This window comes from Cibotium barometz, chromosome 1 (assembly GCF_041138505.1).
Source record: "Cibotium barometz isolate CiBa-2024 chromosome 1, ASM4113850v1, whole genome shotgun sequence".
In the NCBI taxonomy this organism is placed as follows: domain Eukaryota; kingdom Viridiplantae; phylum Streptophyta; class Polypodiopsida; order Cyatheales; family Cibotiaceae; genus Cibotium; species Cibotium barometz.
This window is the reverse complement of record NC_141046.1, coordinates 18,486,735-18,505,595: the sequence shown is the minus strand read 5'-3', so window position 1 is coordinate 18,505,595 and position 18,861 is coordinate 18,486,735.

Genomic DNA, 18,861 nt, shown 5'->3' with positions numbered 1-18,861 from the left:
ATATTTTCTGCATATCTCTAAACCACTCAGCATGATTGGTCATGTGTGGTTAGAGGTGCCAAAATCCACATACCATATATCTTGAGATCCTGACACATCCCTTGTTATGGAACTAAGCATGTGCTACATCACAAACAGCTACGCACTTATGTCGTCACCTCCATGTTTGCTAAATGATGCATAGTTGCCTTGCTGCTACTTCCCACTTTTAATGTCATTATGCTTTTTGTAGTAGTCCTTTGCCATGTGTCCTGGTTTGCCATAGTAATAACACTCTATGCTATTTGCATTTTGATTTATTTGCCAAACCACCTTGGCCTCTTTGGCTCTCCCTACCTCTAGACTGGCCTCTTCCACCTATGTATGATTGCTGCTGTGAATCATTGAACTGTTGTTGTCTAGAATTCTAATTTCCTTGTCGGCCACCACCTTGGCCTCGACCATGGCCTCTACCTCTACCTCTACCTGAATTAAAGTAGAAGGCATGTTCCGATGTGTTCTTGCTTTGTGAAGAAGAATCCTCACCCAAAGCCTTTTCTTCTATGATCAGCATAGATATCAAGTCCCGAAAGTTGGGAATATTCTCCCTAACTGCAATGAAGGTCTTGAATGGCTTGTACTCTTTGCCAAGCCCATTCAGATATACACTCACCAAATCATCATCCTCCACTGATACATTGATAGACCCAAGGGATTCAACAATGCCCTTCATATTTAAGGCATATTCATTGATGGACATGCTTTTCTTTTCCACAGTATGCAACTCTTGCTTTAACTGCAACTTCCTTGCCTTTGTGTTAGTCTAGAACATCTGAACCAGATTCTGCCATGCAACTGCTGGAGTGTTTGCATTCTGTATGTGACTTATCATAGTGTTTGTGACACTAATTGAAAGCTAGTACATGAATTTTCTTGTACCCTGATTCCAATCCTTGAATGCCTTTATATCTACAAGGGGTGGCATTCTTCTCAGATAACTCTGGAGGCTCCTCATTGTCTCCTCATTGTCTCCTCATTGTCTCCTTTTACATAATCCCAAAATCCTTTACCCATTATTGGACAAACGTTTTTAGGGAGATTCTCGTTTCGGGCGCATATTATGGGCTCCAATTCATCACACTGCATTGTCTTATTGGACAAACGTTTTTAGGGAGATTCTCATTTCGGGCGCATATTATGGGCCCCAATTCATCACACTGCAGGGTATTTTTGCGATAGTTTTTTGGAAGTTCTGATAGAGAACTGTTTCTGCTTGAAATCTGGTTATTGCAATCTAGCAGTGCATTTTGGAAGTGCAGACAGGGTTTACACATGTATTGTTGATACTGGGTGTATGTACATGTACTTTGGTCACATTTGGTGACTGCACACAGGGCTGTGCTGAAGTACCATTGCTGTAGCAGTTTTATAGGAGATACTGGTGTATTACAGGTTGCATACATAAGTTGTCTGTTTACAGGTTATTTGATTGCTACAAGAAAACATGTCTATTTGGCCTAATCCTCTCCAAAGTGGCCACTCTTGCTTCAAACCAGAGTAGAACCCTCAATCCCTCAAGCCAAAGGAGAGCTTAAAAGCTCCATGTAAGCTAATTTTCTTACTTTATTTACGAATTTTAATGAAAAATCTATGGTTTTTTTTTATGTTTTGAAATTGATTGAATTAAATTCAAATGCTATGCCTTTGATGAAAAGGCCACCCCCTTCTCTTCTTTACATTCCAACCTTTCTCAATTCTAGAAAGATTAACTAAGGGATTAATTAAACTCTGTTTATCCTCTTGAATTTAGAAAATTGTGTAGATTAGAGTTCTATAAATCTAATTTGGGTTAATTTAAGTTAAATAAAGAATGATAAAAATGAGAAATGGTCAGCCATACAAAGGAGGTTATGGAAAAATTTTCCAGAATTTTATGAAAAAGAAAGTTTGTTTTTATGTTATTCCAAATGAGTGATTCCCACCATTTTTACATCTAAAAGAAATATTCTAATTACTCCATGTACATATTCACCTATGAAAATGCATGGATATCACTGATATTAATTATTAAATTTGATTTTTATGCATAGAAAGATGCATAAAGAAATTTTTTTGCGCGGGAGGCTTCTATTTATAGGAAAAAGTGAGCCTCTAACCAAGCAAACTGATTCTAGAATTTTCCAGATCAGTTTGGTCAATTTTTGACCATTTTTGGGTCAGTTCAGCTTACTTTTTGGATCTAGTTTTGAAACAAGAGAGAGGAGAGATGAGAAATCTCATTTTATTGATTAAAAATTGGGGGTAATGATGAAAAAAAGGCGCCTACTTCATGAGGGGAGATCCCCACTCTGAGGTGTCAAAATTTAATTTTTTAATTCTTTTCTTTGGTCGTTAGTCCACTCTTTATCTTATGTGAGCATTTACTCATTTTTGGGGGGTTTTTCTTTTATTCTTCAATTTATCTCTTCCCTAAATTTGGATTAATCTTGTTGGTCCATAGGAACCTTAATTGGACCATAATCCAAATTTTTTAGAAAATCTTGACCCTTAGGCTAAGGTCATTTGTGCACATTATATTTCATTTCTAATGCACCTTAGGAATTTCTTTTTAAACTTCTATTTCAAGGGAATTTATTTTAATAAGAAAGGATATTTTTCTATCCAAAGATATCTAAAAACTGACTTACCTCTCTCTAGACCAAGACAGGTAAAAACAAGATCTTTTATTATTCTGAAAAGGGGATTGATTATATGGGAAGCAACTAGACATCTTGAGGGACTAGGGAGGAATCTTACAAAGAGTCTAAAGTATGTAGGTTGAAAAAGACTCCTTATGGCCTTAAGCAGGCTCCTAGAGCATGGTATAAGAAGATTCATGCATACTTGGTTGCAAATGATTTTTGCAACAGTCCAAAAGAGAGTACCCTCTATGTGAAGAGGAGTAAGGACACATTTTTGGTCATCATTCTATACGTTGATGACATGCTTCTCATCCCGGGACCCAATAGTCATCGTTTGAGATGTCAGATTTGGGGCCCTTGCATTACTATTTGGGGATTCAATTTCTGTAGCGCAATGATGGCATTGTTATGCTGCAGTCTAAATATATACAGAAGCTATTGAAGAGGTTTAATCTTGAAGACTGTAAACCTATGGCTACACCTATGGAGACATGTACTCGACTTAGTCTTCAAGATGCAGGAGACTCTTTTGATGCCAGTTGGTATCAACAGGCTGTTGGATCCCTTCTTTATGTGTGTAACACGAGGCCATATATACAATATGCGTCTCACAGTTGAGCAGATTTATGCATAGTCCACGTATGAAGAATTGGCAGGCTATTAAGCAAGTTTTCTGCTATTTACAAGGCACTCAGTATTTTGGATTATTTTATCCAAATTGGGGTGAGTCACAACAATTGCATGCTTTCAGTGATTCAGATTGGGCTAGATATTATGACACACGAGTGTCCACTAGTGGGTTTTGCTTTCGCCTTGGTGATTCATGAATATCATGGCTTAGAAGAAGCAACTTGCAGTGGCCACTTCTAGTTATGAAGCTGAGTACAGGGTAACTTTTACAGCAGCTACAGTTGAGTGTGTGTGGCTCAGACATCTTATGGTTGATTTAGGTGTTGGTGGACAATCGTCTAGCACTACGATTTTCACTGACAGCCAAAGCGCATTAGCAATCGAGAGGAACCCAGTGTTTCATGCTCACACTAAGAACATTGAGGTGCATTACTACTATGTCAGGGAAAGACTCTCTGCAGCAGTAGAGATCAGCTTGGCCTATGTGCCTACACATGACAACATGGCATATTTATTCATGAAGGCTCTTCCTCGTGAAAAGTTTGAAGCTTTTTGTAAAGCTTTGGGCTTACTGCCTTTCCAGGATCGATCGACCATACCTTGTAGATGTTTACATCATCACTCCTCCAGGGGAGATTTGTAGCATTATATGGTAGTGATGTGTGTGAACACACTTAGGACTGCCGCGGCACTTTTTCCCTCACTAGGTGGATTTCCCCCCCACGCGTATGTACACCCTCTTATCTACTCATTTTGGGCTGTGTACTTATCTTTTGTATAGCACACATTTGTTCATTCTAATCTAGTGAGTTTGTGTGCTGCTCTGAAGCTTCTCTATCTTGTGTGTGTGCATTGTTGCAACCCTAACCCTAATTCCAACAAGGCAAGAACTTATGAACTTACATCGTCATTCTATGAAGTAATGTTATCGACTCCTTGTCCCTTCTAGAGCATGGTGGGTGATTTCCTAGATAGCTTAGCTCGCGGTAGCTTACTTAGCTCAATTACATATAGTACCCATGCCATATCACAATGAGGATGAAACTCAGATGGTTGCCTAGTAAACTAATGGAGACATATATATATACAAAGCAAACCCAAATGAGGGAAAAAATCAACCTAAGGATATCAAACCGGAACATGTTTATGAGCTATGGTTATCTTATGTGATGAGCTTGCTATATGACTTTGATTTATAGGTTATTAAGGTGTAATCGTGTAGACCAGATCCAGATTTGCAACTTATAGTGTAGGTGCAACCTCAATATGGACCAATTTTCCCACACTTGACCAGGTGTATTCTAAACCCATCCTCAACTATTGCTATTGTTTTAATTTTTTTAAGATTCTCCATTTAGTGTTTGTTTGAGTGCTTGCATCATTATGTGACTGGTCTATCACTTTTCTAGTTCTTACTTGGATAACTATTTAGGATTTGGTTCTAGTTCAATCCTTTCCGAGATCGACCTTAAAATATGCCAAAGGCGTATGCCAAGTCTCCACCTTCCTTAGTGTGCCCTCTTTAGTTAGAATAGATCCTTCTAGGTGAATTGTGAAAGTGAAACTAGTTTAAATAAAAAACAAAAAACAAAGAAAAAATACAAAAAAAAACCCACAAGAAGATAACCATCTCCATGTGCGATCCAGGTAGGACTTTTGGCTCTTAGTGATGGAGCCTTAGGACCATAGTCTTGATATGGGACCTTATGGCTGAAAACCTATCAATAAAGGGCTTTTTAAAAAACATCATTGTAGCGGTACTTAGTGGTTCTTAGAAACTCTTATATGAGATCTCTAGGCCATTTCTTGGGTCTTTACAAGATGGCGCCCTAATTTTATATTTTTCTCTTCTTATTAAATAAAAAATAAAAATAAAAGAATCAAACCAAACACATGTAATAATCACTTAGCAGTTTCATTTATGAGAGGATAAATAATAGCTAGAGATGGTTTCACCAAAGTGATAGTGTGTAGAGACTGAGGTCATAACCCAAGGCATACTTTTTGCTTCATCTTAGTTTATATCAAATTTGGACCAACCTTAATAATACCCTTGTCTTAACTAGAAAATTTAACCAGTCGTCGCAAAAATCTTTCCTCAATGCTTGATTAGGTGTTTGTATTATGCGTTAATTTCAATATTTTCCACAAGAGCATGCTACTTGTACCGTGTCGCCTTGTAGATCTTCCAAGACCTCCGACATTTCCAATGCCAACATGCATCCAGCACATGCCTCGATGAATCTTCATCAACATATTTCGAGGACAAAATCTGTATCAAGAAGGAGGGTATGTTAACCCTTGTTGTGACCTTTATGGCATTGACACCGGCCACTGTATTATTTTTCCTTCTTTTGGACCACAAGCGTCGGAATGGCCGGAATTCACAAGAAAACCATGTATTGTGCATTTTACGTGTGTTCTCATTGCTTGTCCTATTAAAGGTGCACCATGGGATCCTAGGTTGAGAGTGCTAGCTTAGAATAGGTGTTTACACTAGCTAGAGTGGCCAAATGAGCCCAAGGACCAGACTTTTAACTTTGGATGCCCAAGAGTGTGAACCCTAGAGGTCACCTACAAACCTAAAATGTAACTCTCATGACTCATTCTCTTATGCAATTAATAGAGTGCTCTTCTTCTCTACTTTCTTGCTCTCTTGTGTCTTGCTTGCCTAATTCAATTAGAGCTATTATATACTCATTGTGTATGTGTGTGAGAGAGAGAGATTGAGTGAGATGAGGGTCGAGCATCCTTTGGAGTGCCACGATAGTGGTGGCAATAAAGTGGAGCTTTGGAGTGTGGCTACGCAGAAACATCGTCTCCTACAAGAATCTGAGCACAAGTATTCATCAGGAGGTGAGTGACACACCTTACCCATGCAATTGTGTGAGCTAGGTCATGGCATATTGGCTTCTCGGTTGAGCTATTTTATGCTCTCGAGTGTGGTTGGGCAAAGCTCCATGACTCTTTCTATGGTGCAAAGATTTCCCAACTACACCAAGGTTTTCTACCATGTTATAATAGTCACATTGATGGCCCCACACCACTCCATCACCATCATGGAGATGTAACTCTGCGAATAATAATGGCCTCCACCACTACACTAAGATTCCAACCTTGCTAACCACATGAGATCTTCTAGTGCATCATCTTCATCTTTGAATCCTTGAGGAGGTGCCCAAGAACCAATGGACACAAGAAAAGAGTGGTTGGACTTCAACCTCAATGAAGGTCCCAACTTTTGCAAGCAAATAGAACTTTATGGCATGGTTAAATACTTCCATGGCCACTTTTGATAGCGGGTTTTGAAAACCCTTTGATATTATGTGGCTCATTGGCTCCCCCACAAGCCCTTGACCATGTCCTTCTATGAGGTTGGTGGAATATTTGGAACCAATTTAGGTTGGTAAGTCTCACCTCATGCTGCCGAGCCCCATCTACTACTTTCTAAATATTATGTGTCCAAAGACGGTACAAAACCCTTGTCCAAGTGTGCCGCAAACAGAGGGTGCATGAAAAGAGTCAAAGAAACCAAAAAAACAAAGTGTTCACTCTTTTTCGTACACCTAAAATCCCCGCTTTTAGCCTAAATTGTATTCTCATTATGTTTAGGCCATGAGCCACTATTGTATTGAAGCCTTCCACACCCATAAACCTTGGATATATGGGTAGAGATATAAATTGGGCACCCACTTAAGTTGGGTGACTGAGAAAAGCACTCTTATTTTTATACAACTTTTGATAATGTGGATGGGAGAATTCTATCATTTCTCAAGTGCAAAGCTTTCTTCTTCTCTTAAGCTGTTGCCTTCTTACTTGCTTGGGCACCCACTTAAGTTGGGCGACTGAGAAAAGCACTCTTATTTTTATACAATTTTTGATAATGTGAATGGGAGAATTCTATCATTTCTCAAGTGCAAAGCTTTATTCTTCTCTTAAGTTGTTGCCTTCTTACTTGCTTGATTGTAATGTGCATGCTTGTGTGTGTTGATGGTGAGTATGGATTGTGCATGCTTTCATGCTTAAGTGAGAAAGTGATTGAACATGATTGTAAAAGAGGGTAGGTTAAGCTTCCTAGCTTGACCATTGCCTTTAGGAAGGATTACTTAGTTGATTAGAAAGTAGAGGAAGGTCTTAAACAAGAGGCATTGACATATCTCTTGGCTTCTTTAGGAAGGATTGCTTAGTTGATTAGAAAGTAGAGGAAGGTCTTAAACAAGAGGCATTGACATATCTCTTGGCTTCTTTAGGAAGGATTTCTTAGTTGATTAGAGAATAGAGGAAGGGCTTAAACAAAAGGGATTAAAATACCTCTTGGCTTCTTTCCTAGAGGGTTCTGACCAGGTGATGCACGGGCTCGTGGTTGCTAGGACACCTAATGAGGACCTCACACTAAGTACTCAATAATTCAAGATCTCACACACTTAATTAAGCTTTGAATGTGATTGATAGATTCTTTCTAGGGAGGGTTAGAGCCAATTAAGGTGACATAGGCCTCTATGAGGATGCCCAAGGCAACCTCTTCAACACCATGAACACACAAAGGGATGTTGAGGGAAACCATAAGTTTCCTAACACTCCCCTTATTAGAAGATGTTATCATCTTGTTGGAAAATCAAACAACATATGTGGATGAGGATAGTAACATATACATCTTGAGAGCATCTAAGGAAGTAAGAAGGATGAAAAGGTCTAGGCAAGGGGAAGTATTCCCATCCAACATAGACCTAGAACATAGAACACTGAGGCAGTGACATAAGGACCTCTCTTGAAGAGATCACTTCAAGACCACGAAACATAGTGGTGAGAGGAGGATTTTGATTTTACTCTATAAGGGATAGACTTGAAGCCGAGGTGAGGCTTTCCTCCACATTAAACCCTATACAAGAGGAGCATTAAAGGGGGGAAGAATTGTGAAGAGAGAGCCTTCCTATTGAATGAATAACACCATTACATGTGGGAGGGGGAACCGAGAGAAGCATATAAATGGGTCAAAAAGAATTGGTACATGGATACCCTCTGACATGGTCAAGATTTGTACCTCTAGGAAAACCAAGAGAAGCATCATTGTGGGTGCCATCATATGGATTAATGGGATCATCCTATGCACAGGGACATCCTAAAATAGAAACAACTATGGAACCAAGGAAAATTGGGTTTAGAACTCATGTAACCCCAAAAATAAGACAAAACATTGGTGTCATTCTAGTATTGATGAGACCTACTAGGGGACTACGAGAGAAAATGTAATATAGTCATACCACGATAAGACCCTCTCATAGCCAAGATTATTTTAAAGTTTAATGGAATGGGAGATCGTTACAACCACCTAGCTACCTGCAAACAAGTCTATACTGCAAGATATATTCTTTTGGATTTTTCTCTAGAGAATAACACTTTACTCTAGTTCTAGTTATTAGAAGATCCCAGAGAGAGACCATGGAAGGTTTTGCATTCTCTAAGACATGTGTCAATTATAGCTCATAGTAACCTAGCTCTACCGATTCAAGCAACTTCTAAACACACAAGACTATATCTTATGAAAGACTATATCAACCGTCTCAAGAACTTGAATAACATGTACCCCATAGAGGAAAAACTAGGCCAAACAAGGTTAATTTTGTTGATCTTGGAAGGCCTAAGAAGTAAGCAACTACATGATGTTGCTTGGATGCCATAGACTTTGATGATAACTTTATATAGGCATCACCATAGATAGCCTATAATTAGAATCAATGACCAAGAGAGAACCCATCATCAAAAGCTAAGAGCCAAAGACATAGCGAATGATGTGATCAAAGAACTTGCATTGGAATGAGAGAGCCATTCGCATCTAGCTCCTAGAGGAGAATGTTAGAAAAACACCAAAATATCATGTGACATTGGGGATACGGGAATCTGGTCATTGGGTTTATAGCCAACTTGAACAACCTCTTAGTTAGAGTCAAAAGATAGGGTTTTATGCCTATAAAAGGTTTTTGTACTTGGTGGTTCATTCATCTCATTCTCATTTATTCATAATACAATCACCTTGTGTTATGCCCAACTTGCTCTCCCTTCTTCTTCCTCTTTAACCATGGAGAGATTTCATCCTCCATAACTCCACGGTTGAACTTGTGATTGTTGCCAACATGGTGTCAGAGCCATGCTTCTCAATGGTTCATGCTTAATCCTTGCTCATCATCACATACCCTAATAAGACCATATTAGGGAGTTTGGGAAAATCCCAATTCCCATTTTTCAAGATAAAACATTGGGGGCATGGTGAACCCTTTTAAGATTTTGTCAAAACCCCCTCGTGACATATCGTTGGGAAAGCTTTTGAAGAGTTGGTTCTAAATCCTCATTCTCCGACAACTTTGGAATTAAGATATACCAAAAAATAGATTGAAAAGAAAATTCCTAAAAGAATGGGATATTCCCAATTCCCTAATATGGTCTTTAATCATGATTAGTGAAAAATTACCCATTTTTTTAAATCATTTCTCCTCTTGCAAAAATGTAGGTCTACCCCCTTCCATTGGAGTCTTGATTGCTCCTTAGATACTCAACCATTGATCAAACTATAACTTCAGCCCTCTTCCCATCTCATAGGCGCATCCTCCAACCATCCCAATCGATTTGATTCGTATGCATAGTAGCCATAAAAATAGGCGATTAGCAAAAACATAGTCATTTGGGCAAAAACGCAATGGCGGATTAACATAGCCAAATTAGCACAATTGAACTTAGCCCTGATGGTTTTCATGGTTTGAGAATCCGCCTGTAGCGTCGGATTCTCATAAAAACACTTGATTCGGCTAGTGCAACATTGTGTGCTTCAAAAGGACTCCTTTTGAAGTCCCAAGGAGGGACTAAGGTATGAATGACTATGCTAATCTCTTGTTTGTGGGCTTCAAACACAACTATATCTATTTCTATAAGTTCCCCTTGAAGCCTTTTTGAAGAATATATGTGAAAGGGCTTCAATTTTACACTCCAAATTGCTCCTTTTTTTGCACTGCAAACAATCATTTACCTGTAATCAGTGAGATTAATTGGCATTAATCCTTATGTTCTTGGACCATTGAGGGTTAAATCATACGATTGACGACTTGCTATTTCTTTTCAAAGGCATTAATCAGTGAGATTAATTGGCATTAATCCTTATGTTCTTGGACCATTGAGGGTTAAATCATACGATTGACGACTTGCTATTTCTTTTCAAAGGCTCATATTGAGAAAGACCCTTGATTTTCCCCACCGATGGTGCGCTCCAAATCAGGGTATTTTCTGTTCAAATACAAAAAATTACTTTCACTAATACCTTGATTAGTGCTAATCATCTAAGGTTTTTAGGGCCATTAATGGTTCATATCTCACATTCAAGTGTTGTTAAACCTTTGTAAAGCATCAAATCATATTTTCCCCTTGATTTAAGTGGTCAATTTGTTAATCCAAAATTGGGTATAAATCTGTATCAGAATTGTTTGGAACAATGGGATTTCTGAGCATATATGATTCATGTACTACATCTATCATGCTCATAAATCATTTGTACAAGGTAAAGACATTGGCCATTGATAAGGATAAGACCCTTGTAAGTAGATTTAATACATTATCATCTCAAAGGGACATGCATCATCATCATGTCAGACTTTATGTGAACACATTGAGAATACGATCTATCTTTGCCTACATGGATTTTATTACACAATGAAATCAAGAATGAAGAAGACCAAGGGCTACATCAAAATCATGAAGAAGATTAAGAGAAACATTGATGTTACGAGCTACACCAAGAAGATCTTCATCAGCATATTGGTCATCAAGGGGGGACTCTCTCTTTAGTTCTAATTTCTATTTTATGTTGAGTCAAGGGTTGAACCTGTGATGATTGCCACAACAGAGAATTGATATGGTGTGCATTTTGTAAAAGCAACCATATGGCCCATGAATGCCCAATCCTCAGAGAGAGAGAAAACTACAGGTGTGGATATTGTAGAAGATATGGAAATCAAAGACAACCAACTGCTACCACACCTAGAGAATGATGAGGATTTCTAGAGTGCTAGCATTTCCAACACCCCCATTGTCATTAGCATTGCTCGTGCCACCTCCCAATGGTGTAGACACAAATTACACAAACAAAAACTAGATTGTAGTTAGGAATCCTTATAGGGAATGGAGATCCCACCTCCAGTTTCACCTCGTCAACCGGCCCTGCTATAGGAACTACTCCTACAAGGTTGGTAGAGACTGAGTTGATTATTGATAAACCTCCTAATGCACCAAAATTTTATGTTGAATACCTAGACTCATCTTGGTGGGAAGCCCACCAAGGGGCGACCATCATATGACCCAACTCGGTCACTTGTTCATGATTGATACACATCAATTGACCACCCCAATGCAGATAGCATCTTATAGACCTTGCAAGGGATATCAATGCACCAAGGTGAGCTCCACTCACCTACTTTAGATGTCAAGGAACTCACAGAGTGGTTGACTGCCCAATGAGAGAGAACTCGGAAGTAGTTACTACTAGCCCACCACCTCTGGAGGACAAATGGTGTACATTGTAGTCATTGATCACATGATCAATGAATACCCTCTCAAGCTAACAACTCAAACTCTTTCAATGAGTACATTGTCACCCAGTAGGGTTGGGAATTGTGAGTGTGTCATATCCAACATCATCCTCAGATGTGATGGAAAATAAATACCATTGAATGTGGTGACAAGGGCCTAAGTAAGACCAGGCTTCCCCTATCCAAAACTTTATTTGCATCAAAAACCCCAAAAGGCAAAAAGGGAAAAGAAAGTGTAGGTCTTGTAATTAACAAAGGGGAGGCACATGCAGTGCCAAATGAGCTTAGATTACATGTAAAATATTTGAGCCAAGAACTTCCCAAATTCATGAGGTGGCAAAGGGAAAAATGGAAAAGGATCCCAAGGATCTACCATGTTCTAGATTCCTCTACCCAAATTACCCTATAAGAATCGCAGGGAATGGGAAACTTCAAAAAGGAAAAAAGCTAAAAGAAAGTGTAAGCCATGTAACAAAGGGGAGGCACATGTGCAGTGCCAAATGAGATTACACCTAAAACATTTGAGCCAGGAACTTCCCAAATTTATGTTGTGGCAAGGGGAAAAAGGGGAAGGATCCCAAGAATCTACCAAGTAACTGAGATTGAGCATGTTCTAGATTCCTATACCCAAATCACCCTAGAAGAAGAGTGGGGAATGGGAAACCTTGATGAGCCAAACCTCATAGGCAAAACATAAGAACTCAGGGAGAAAGCCAAAGAGTGTTGAAAGCCCATATGGATGAGATTTGTAGTAGAAAAATCAAGAATCCTATGGATGATCCATTGTACATTGAGATTGAAGATGTTCTAGAATCTCCGATTCGGATCACTTTGGACAAAACGAGTAATTGAAAGTAGCAACTGCTGAAATGTCAAGTTGCCGGAGGCCAAAATGGGCCAAGGGCATAAGAGTCAAGGGTTGGGTTACTAAAGGCCAGAATGTGCCACAGTGTAAATCCTAAGCACAACACAATGTTATTCACAGGGTCTTTTTCTATCAAGTCGCTTATGCTATGGGAGAGGCAAGCATATCAGTCAAGTCAAGTCACCCATCTGGGACGCGATAGGAATAAAGTTCAAAGTTTGAATTTGGGTCGACGAAGTGAAGGATTAAGTCCCACTCATGCACTAATCACATGATTCAATTAAGTGAAACCTCGACCTCGATCTTCTCAAGTACATTCCTATATGGGGGGCATTGGCGAGAGGATGAAAGGGAAACCTTCCTCTGCTTGGCCTAGTGAGACGAATTCCATGATAAAATGCTCTCCCCCACAATGCATGTTGCCATATATATAGGCAGTGAATGTGTGTGAACACACTTAGGACCACCGGGGCACTTTTTCCCTCTTTAGGAGGTTTTTTCCCCCGGCTTGTATATACGCCCATCATTCTAGGGCTAACTTATCTTTTGTACATTGACACAATCTAATACACTGTGTGTTGTGTGCATTATTGCTTCTTCTTCTCCAAGCTTTGTGTGTTTTCTTGCAACCCTAATTCCAACAATTGGTATCAGAGCAGGCATCGGCTCCCAGGGCTACGTCGCTAGCACCCTCCGACTCACGTTCTCCGATTGAGGTGAGCTTTCACAAGCGCTTGCAGGTCCCTATACTCTGCAAAAAAGCTCGTAGGGCTTGAGTTCTCAAAAATCGCATCTGAGGTCGTTTTGGGCTCCATTTTTGCATTGCAAGTTCTGTGCAGGTGTTTTCGTTGTTTTGTGCAGAAATTTTGACAGTGCAGTTTTCTACAAAACAGGCATACGTATTCTATTGTGGACCGTGCTACATAGCACGAGTTGTTTTCTGTTCAGTCTTTGCTCCATTACAGGTAGCTTTTGCATCAGTTTTAGTCAGTGGCCATGGCTGATAACAGCAATGATGTATTTCCCATGTTGTCTGCCTGCTGATGACAAATTGGATGGAGACAGCAACTACCCACTTTGGGCATACATGATGCAGCATGTTTTGGTTGCAAAAGGAGTGTGGAACATTGTGCAGGGTATGGATGTACGTCTAGGTTCTGTGGATGTAGGATCTGTTGAGGATGTTGCAGGTTCTAGCAGCTCTACTGTTGTTGCTGTTTTACCCACTGCTGAACAAGCTCGTTGGGATGGTAAAGATGCGCAAGCTCATGCCTTGATTGCACTTTCTGTCAAACGTAACATCACTCCACATATTCATTCAGCTAAAACAGCAAAACAAGCTTGGGATATTCTAGCTGGTTTGTATGCAGGTTCGTAAAACGAGGCAAAAATCTCTTACCTGCGTAAAGAGCTAGAATTGAAGATTATGCAGGAAGATGATGACATGAATGTTTTTCTTGCTGAGATTTAAGATCTCAAGGAACAGTTGATTTCTGTAGGTGAGATTATTCCTGATCATTCTCTTGTGCAGACTGTTCTTGATGCTTTACCTGAGTCATATCAGACTTTTGCTTCCACTTTTGCTTCCACGTGGAGACTTGTTACTGAGAGGACAGACCTGATATTGTCAAGTATGATACTTTAGTCAACAAGCTCTTGCAAGAAGCGCAGTCCAGGCAAAACAGGGCTAGGCAGCGTGTAGTTGAATAGGCATTTGTTGCTGCCCAGCAGAGAAAAGAAGTGGTAAGGCAACCCCTTCCACTGTTTCTTCTCCTATTAGTAGGTCTGCAACTTCTTCTCCTTCCACAGGTAGCAACAATAGGTCTAAGAAGGCTCTTGACAAAGGCAAGAAAAAGATCAGGTGCAACTATTGTAAGGCAACTGATCATGTCATTAAGAATTACCCTAAGCTAAAGGCTAAAGAGGCAAAGAAGAAAGAGTCAAATGTAGCCACAATAGCGGATGCTTCTACAAATGCAGATTCTACAAATGTTGTGCAGGATACAGAATGGGCGTTTAGCGTGTATTGCCAGAATGACCCATCTGTACATGATGCATGTTTGGCAGTTTCTCTTGACTCTGATGATGTATAGTATTTTGACAGGGGTGCTACAAAGCACATTACCTCGCATTGTGATATGTTCACTTGTCTTGAGGCTGTCCCTAATGGGAATACTATCACATGTGCCAATAATGCTTCTTACCCAGTGGGGCGTTGGTAAAATTATGCTTACTGCTACAAATGGCAGCACTTTCACACTTTCAGATGCTTTGTATGTGCCAGGGATAAAGAAGAATCTATTGTCTGTCTCTGCGCTTGCTAGACTTGGATTTGTAGTTAAATTTGTGGATGACAGATGTACAGTTCATGATTTGACTTCTAGTGATACGATTATTGCATCTGGCACCTTGTTTCGTGGGCTATATAGGCTTAATTCTTATGACAAGTGTGTGGAAGATTCAGCAAATGCAGTTTCTGATAAAAAGGCAATTTCAGATGCAAAACTATGGCATGCTCGTTTTGGTCAGCTGAACTTTGCTAGTTTGCTGCATTTGCAGAAATTTGATATGGTTGCTTCATTGCCCCCTCTTGAGGCACCATTGAAACATGTTTGTGAAGGCTGTATTTTGGGCAAAATGCAGCGTTTTGCATTTCCAAAGGATGGAACTACGTCATTTGGTAAACACTTGTACTTCGTGACTTTCATTTGATGTTACTCAAGGCATGCATGGGTATATCCACTGAAGGCAAAGTCCAAAGTGTTTTTGTGCTTCAAACAGTTTTTGCTTATGGGGTTGAAAATGCATCCAATTGTACTGTGGGCACCCTCCGTTCTAATCGAGGGGGAGAGTACATGTCTAAAGAGTTTGATGAATTTCTGGCTAGTCGTGGGATAAAACACCAATGTACAGTGCCGTACACCCCTCAGCAAAATGGTGTTGCTGAGAGGAAAAACAGGTCACTTATGGAGATGGCACGATGTATGGTCAAGAGCCAAGCTTTGCCACATGCGTTTTGGCTTGAGGCTGTCATGTGTGCTGCATATGTACTCAACAGGTATCCCACTAAGGCCTTGCAGTCTGTTACTCCATATGAAGCTTGGCATGGCAGGAAGCCTTCTATTGGTCACTTGCCTGTCTTTGGTTGCTTGGCCTATGCTTTAGTGCTTGTGCAACAACGTAGAAAATTGGATGATAAGGCTGTCAAATGCATTTTTGTTGGTTACAGTGCTGAGAGCAAGGGTTACAGATTGTATCATCCGCAGTCAAAGCGTATCTTGATTAGTCGAGATATTGTTTTTGTGGAAGATGATGTGCAGCCTTTGTTATCATGTACCAAAGAGATAGGTGTGAGCTCACGGGATGTATTTGATACGTTGTTGCCTCTATTTACAGGTGGGAATTCAAATGTAAGTCCTAAAATGAGGCAAATATTCAGCCTATGCATATTTCAAACGACATCATAGATCAGCCTATTTCTGATGCAGATTTACAGGATGCAATTCATGAGGATAGGGCTAAAAATGAGCAGGCTAGAGGTATGCTTAAATGGCTGGTGCAAACCTTGCGTGATAGTAAAATTGATGCACCTATGTCTAGTCGTACTCGTTCAGGTTTTCAGCATGCCTCTTATGCATCAGATTGTTATGCTTTGGCTGTGTCTAGTATGTGTGAAGAGGAAGAACCTCTTTCATTTGATGAGGCACAAAAATTAGAAAATTGGTTGGCTACAATGCAAAGTGAATATGATGCTATAATGAAGAATGGTACATGGTCTTTGTGTGATTTGCCTATTGGTAAAAAGGTCATTGGATGTAAGTGGGTTTTTAAGTTGAAACGAAAGCCAGATGGCAGTGTTGATCGCTTTAAGGCTAGACTTGTTGCAAAGGGTTATGCTCAAGAAAAGGGCATTTATTTTGATGAGACCTTTGTTCCCACTTGTCGTATGACTACCATTCGTAGCATTTGTGCATTGGCAGCTCATAATGGTTGGAATGTACATCACTTGGACATAAAGACTGCGTTCTTGAATGGAGATTTGCATGAGGAGGTGTATGTATCGCAGCCTCGTGGTTTTGTTCAAAGAGGGCAGGAAAACAAAGTGTGCAGGTTGAAAAAGGCTTTGTATGGTTTAAAGCAAGCTAGAGCCTGGTATGAAAAGATACATGCATATTTGACTGCACATGGTTTTCAGAATAGTCTAACAGAAAGCACTTTGTATGTTAAATGTGTGGATGATGTACATCTAATCATTGCTCTCTATGTCGATGACATGCTACTCACAGGACCAAATGAGAGTCATATTGCTGATTTTAAGGCTGGTTTGAATGACTCTTTTGAGATGTCAGATTTGGGGCATTTACATCATTATTTGGGGATACAATTTAAGCAGTGTGATGGAGGTATTGCTTTGTGTCAAACAAAGTATATTGAGACATTGTTGCGGAGATTTGGCCTTGAAGACTGCAAGCCTATTGCTACTCCAATGGAGACAGGCTTGAAGTTGAGTCTTCATGATGCTGGAGATCACTTTGATGTCACACTCTATCAGACAGCTGTTGGTTGCCTCATTTATGTATGCATTACGAGGCCGGACATTCAGTTTGCAGTCTCACAGGTGAGCAGGTTTATGCATAGCCCAGGGTCTCAGCATTGGAAGACAGTTAAACGCATCTTTCACTACTTGAGTGGTACCATACATCTTGGGGTGTTTTATCCCAAGGGAGGATCGTTGCCGCCAGATTTACATGCTTTTTCGGACTCAGATTGGGCTGGTTGCTATGACACAAGAGTGTCCACAAGTGGTTTTTGTTTCATGCTCGGTAACTCATGCATATCTTGGTTGAGCAAGAAGCAACCTACTGTGGCCACTTCTAGTTGTGAAGCTGAGTACAGGGCAGCTTTCACAGCTATACGGTTGAGTGTGTGTGGCTCAGATGGCTTATGGATGGCTGACTTGGGTGTTGGACAGGAGTCTGCCACCTCTATCTACACTGACAGTCAGGCGCTTCCTCGTGAGAAGTTCGAGGCTTTCTGCAAAGCTTTGGGCTTGCTCCCCTTTGTGGACCGATCTACTTCGGGCATGGCACTTCCCTATACATGAGTGCCAGCTCTCATTCACACCATCACTCTAAGGGGGGATTTGTTGCCATATATATAGGCAGTGATGTGTGTGAACACACTTAGGACCGTCGGGGCTTGTATATAAGCCCATCATTCTAGGGCTAACTTATCTTTTGTACATTGACACAATCTAATACACTGTGTGTTGTGTGCATTCTTGCTTCTTCTTCTCCAAGCTTTGTGTGCTTTCCTGCAACCCTAATTCCAACATGACAAAATCTCTAAAGGTAAAAAACCAAGTCGACAACTTATAGACCTCCATTAAACTCTCTTGCACAGCATGCGATAAATGCATCAAGTATATCTAGGGCACCACGTTATAGGGTGCAACATTAGGCATAAAGGACTTGTTGGGATCCATGCACATACACCATAACTCTAAGTCATGAATCTTAGCTTCACTTGAATCGGCGATATAGCTGACACATCATTATAAATATCGTGATTCAAATCAAATCATAAATTGCGATTCAAATCAAATCACAAATTGTGATTCAAGTCAAATCATAAATTGTGATTCAAGTCAAATCACAAATCATGATCAGTCAAAGCCAAATTGTGATTCAAGTCAAATCACAAATCGCGATCAAAGTCAAAGCCAAATCATGATTAAAGGAAAATCACAGACACGATTCAAGAAAATGACAAATGACAAATCCCGATTCAAGAAAATGACAAATGACAAATGACAAATCCCGATTCAAGAAAATGACAAATGACAAATCCCGATTCAAGTTAAAGCCAAATCCCAATTCAAGTCAAAGCCCAATCATGATCAAAGTCAAAGTCAAATTGCGATTCAAGTTAACACCCAATTGCGATCCAAGTTGAAGTCCAATTTCAATTAAAATCAAAGGCCAATCAATGATTTAGGGGCCACATCATCCTAAATTGCGATTCAAGTCAAAGCCCAATTGCAATCAAATCAAAGCCCAATCGGTGATTCAGAAGATCCGGACCACCATCTACCAATCCCAATCATTCACATTGATGGTCATGGCACTCATTCTAC